This window comes from Trichechus manatus, unplaced genomic scaffold (assembly GCF_000243295.1).
Source record: "Trichechus manatus latirostris isolate Lorelei unplaced genomic scaffold, TriManLat1.0 scaffold00115, whole genome shotgun sequence".
Taxonomy (NCBI): Eukaryota; Metazoa; Chordata; class Mammalia; order Sirenia; family Trichechidae; genus Trichechus; species Trichechus manatus.
In genome coordinates this window covers 2,388,200-2,392,294 of record NW_004444051.1, presented here as the reverse complement: position 1 = coordinate 2,392,294, position 4,095 = coordinate 2,388,200, and the positions used below count along the sequence as shown (strand labels likewise).

General features: G+C 41.3%; 1 protein-coding gene across 1 annotated transcript in view; it reads right to left on the bottom strand.

The window, feature by feature from the left end:
• Positions 1 to 4,095, bottom strand: part of DCDC2 (doublecortin domain containing 2) — a 292,326-nt gene that overhangs the window by 29,701 nt on the left and 258,530 nt on the right. The window lies entirely within an intron of this gene.

The window sequence follows — 4,095 nt, the reverse complement described above, 5'->3', positions numbered from 1 at the left end:
TGTTAACCAATGTCATAAAACAATATGTGTACTACTGTTTCATGAGAAACTATTTGTTCTGTAAGCCTTCACCTGAAGTACAATAAAAAATAAATAAAAAATAAAATATATGATGGCCAAAAAAAATTAATAGAAGGAAGATAAAAGTGGAGGAAATCTCTCAGATAATAAAAAAAAAATCCACAGAGATAGAAAGTAGGAGATAGCATTAAAGAATCAGGTGAGGAGATCCTATATCCAAATACTTGGAGTTCATTAAAGAGAACAGAGAAGTGGAGTAAAGGAAATAATTAACGAAATAATTCAATAATTTTTTCCACAACTGAAAAACAAAAGTTTCCAGAATATAAAAGCTCACAGAGTACTCAGTGCAAAGAAACAAAAAGACCTATACCAAGGCACATCATTAGTAATTTTCAGAACACCCGGAACAAAGAAATGAGCCTAAAACGTCCAGAGAGGGATAAAGGGTTAATTACAAAGGTGCAGGTAACAGAATGGCATCAAACTTCTCAAAGCCATTCTGGGTGGGAAGGACAATTGCACAATGCCTTCAAAATTCTGAGAGAAATTATTTCTAACCCAGAAATGTATTCCTAGCCATACTCATAGTCAAGTTTGAGTAGAGGAAAAAAAGACATTTTCAGACATGGGAAGTCTCAAAAAAAAAAAAAAAAACACCAAAGGTGTAACCAAGAGAGAGAAATGAAACGGGTTTTGCAGTGCGATGGATCACTTTGTGTGACCTTTCTTGCCGTGGTCCTGTAACTCCCACCCACGTGATTGGGCGGGACTGTGCAAATTAGGGCAATTGTGGCCCACCAAGGGGACTGGTCAGTTTTATCATCTGCTGGGCTTGAAATGAGCCATCCCAGAGGCGGGGAAGAGAGGATCCCACCACCACCAAGGAAGAACAGCCAGGAGCAGAGTGCATCCTTTGGACCTGAGATTCCTGCACTGAGAAGCTCCTAGAACCAGGAGACCAAGAGAAAGAGAGCTATAACACTGAAGATGGCGAGAAGCCGTAGCAGAGAAACAGTGGCAGGAGAGACTGGCAGGAGATGGCACAATGGCTTCCTAGCCTATGGAGTGAGAAAGCTGAGTGCCTCCAGGCCGAGGCTTACTGGCAGAGTGGGGTGCCTCTGGGCACTTATTGGCAGAGCTAAGAGTTTTGTAACACTTACCTGAGCAGAGCAGAGGCCCAGGGCTAGGGAGAAGCCTGCCTGAAAGCACGGCTGATAAGAGGCTGTCCTGATGGAAGAAATATACCCTGAGCATTTCCGAGCCTGAATTGTAACCTGTTACTTTCCTAATAAACCCCATAATCGTGGGTATTGTCTGTGAGTCCTGTGTGCCCATTGCAGTGAATTATCGAACCCAGTGGAGAAGTAGAAGCTCCTGTGGGAGGGACAGTTGGTGTGAGAATTGGGAAAAATGGTGGAGAGAGGTAGCATGTCTGATCTCTGCCTCACAGGAATCAGCCTTGGGCTGTTGATCTTGATTCTACTACCCCCTTGTGAAGTTACAGGAGGTCAGATGTCATCCTCAGACCATTTTTACAGGTCTGAAAGTGGAAAAACAAAGGAAATTTCCAAAATAATGGTGAAGAAAAAAATATCAAGATAATAGTTGGAAAGCAGATATACAGAATAACTAACCAGCTAGTGACAGAAGATTAGAGGACTTGAGAAAAAGATGAAATTGAGAGACTACTGGGTGCATTCGAATGTTTCAAGAGGAGATTAACAGTTGTAGCAGTTTGGAGATGGCTTAATAATAGATATACAGAAAACCAGATTTAAAAAAAAGAAAAAAACCAGGCAATTATTAACATAGGGAGGAGGGACAAAAAAGAGTTTTACAATAAAGGAAATATAACCAGAGTACACTATATGGTTCAGCTAAGAATAATACTTACATAGTGAAAATGATGAAAAAATTAAATATTAACTCACATAAAATTTATTGTAAAAGTATATTTCAAAGAAAGAAGAAAATGGAAGGCATATGTGTGTGTGTGTGTTTGTGGGAGGTGATAAGCAATCTAAATAACTGACTTCCATAGTCATGAGAAAGTTAATAAATAACGTCAAATTTTATAAATAAAATTCCAAAATAAGCATGTTACCATTATTTTATCACATCTGAAATGTCAATAATGAAAAGGATCTCCATTATTTTATGTACTTCTAAGAACAAAAAAAAATGATAATTAAATTATGATATACCACTTCCGGGCAACATGGCACTCTAGGCAGAAGCACCACACCGTTCCTCCACAGCAAAGATCCAAAAAACTAAGCCAAATAGAGAAAACAGCAATCCTGAAACCCTAAGCATCAAATGAAGAGATAAAGAACTCAGCCAAGCACTAAATGGAATAAGAAACTGACAGAGAATGGAGAGCGAGGATAGATACATGCAGAGGTCCCCTATCAGCTAAGACAGCACGGAGCCACCATCTTTGACTCCTATCAGAGACTAGTGAACAGGGGGTACAAGAAAGCAGCTTCACGGAGCTTCCAGCAGGTGACAGAACAACTGGTAACTTGTGTATATGCTTTCCCACCCCTGACACTTCTTCACCCCTACTCGGCCTCCTCTGCTTCCCGCGGCCACAGTCTCTTGGCTGGGAAGCACCGGCTGCTTGGATTCCACCAGCCCACACTGGCCAACTCCCTGAGTGCCATTTGTTGGCTGCTGGTGTTGCTTTTCTCCGCTTCTTTTGATTTCTTCCTTATCTCTCACCACCTCCCCCTCCTTTCTCTCACATACATGGTCCCATGTGCCATCTATGCTTCTTCCTGAAAGGCTGTGAAACTCTGCTTGAATTTGAAACTGGTTCCCGGTCTGTGCTGCCACACTGGTGGGATGCTGGGGCTTTTTTTTTTTTTCTGTTTATTTTGAATTGTTTGTTTGTTTTCTTTTTCTTTTCTCAAATTGGGAGCACATTCTAGCCGGGCAGTACTGCGCGGCTTGGGACCTACCCCTTCAGTTTGCACAGACCCGCAGAGGGATGCCTGAGGGCATTTCTTTTCCTGTGTTTTTTTCTTTTTCTTCCTGTTTCTTTGGGGGGTTTTCTTGTTATTTTTTTAATTATTTGTTTGGTTTTCTTTTCCCTCTTTTTCCCTTTTTCTCTTTCTTCATTATTCAGTTTCTTGTCTCTCTATATCTTCCTTCTCTTCCTGTCCCCTGAACACCTGGCACTGAGTCACACCTGTATGCCTTCTAGCCAGGCTGTACTTCAACACCTGGGAGCAATTTCCCCAGACCTCGTAGCCACACTGGTGGGATCCCTTGGAGCTTTTCTTTTCTTTTTTCTTTCTAATTATTATTTATTCACTCTTTTTCGTTTCTTTTCTGTTTTCTTCTTCTCCTTTTTGGTTTTCTCCACTTCATAGTCTCTCATCTCTCTACTCCAACAGCAAGCTCCCTTAGCACTCATTTTTGTTTGTTTGTATGTTTTTGGCTCCTGTTCCTTTCTCCTCTCTTCTCTCTCCCATACCCATCTTAGCTCCACACATCACAATTTCCCCCCTCCATCATGCCTACCTGCACTGCGTGCTTAACATCACACCACCAAGCAGCACATGCACGGCTTACTGGAACCTGCCCTGCACTGATTACCAGCCCACCCTGGTGGCCATACTAAGTGCCAAAAACAACCCATCTCAGCAACTCCTCTTCAGCTAGACCTGCCCTGCTGTACCATTTCTGAGTGACTGACACTGCCAATTGGAGAAGGAGGCAAAAAGTATCATACCCACAGATGAGCAAACAACAAAGAACACACAGCCTGCCTGCTCAGACATAGACAAATTTAAAAAAAAAGGTTGAAACACATCTACAATCAATAAACGAGAAAAATAACTACTGAATGACCTGAAGACAGTGGACAATTTCCAAACAGTTACAAAAACAGGACAGGATGGTTCCAGTAGACATCCAAAAAAAAAAAAAAGATGACTTTCCAGTGGAAGAAAATGCACTAGAACAACCTGATAGGGAATTCAAATCTCTAATACTCAGAAGTCTCCAAGAGCTGAAGCAAAAAGGAGACAAAAATGAGGAAAAAATAGACAAATTCATGGAAAA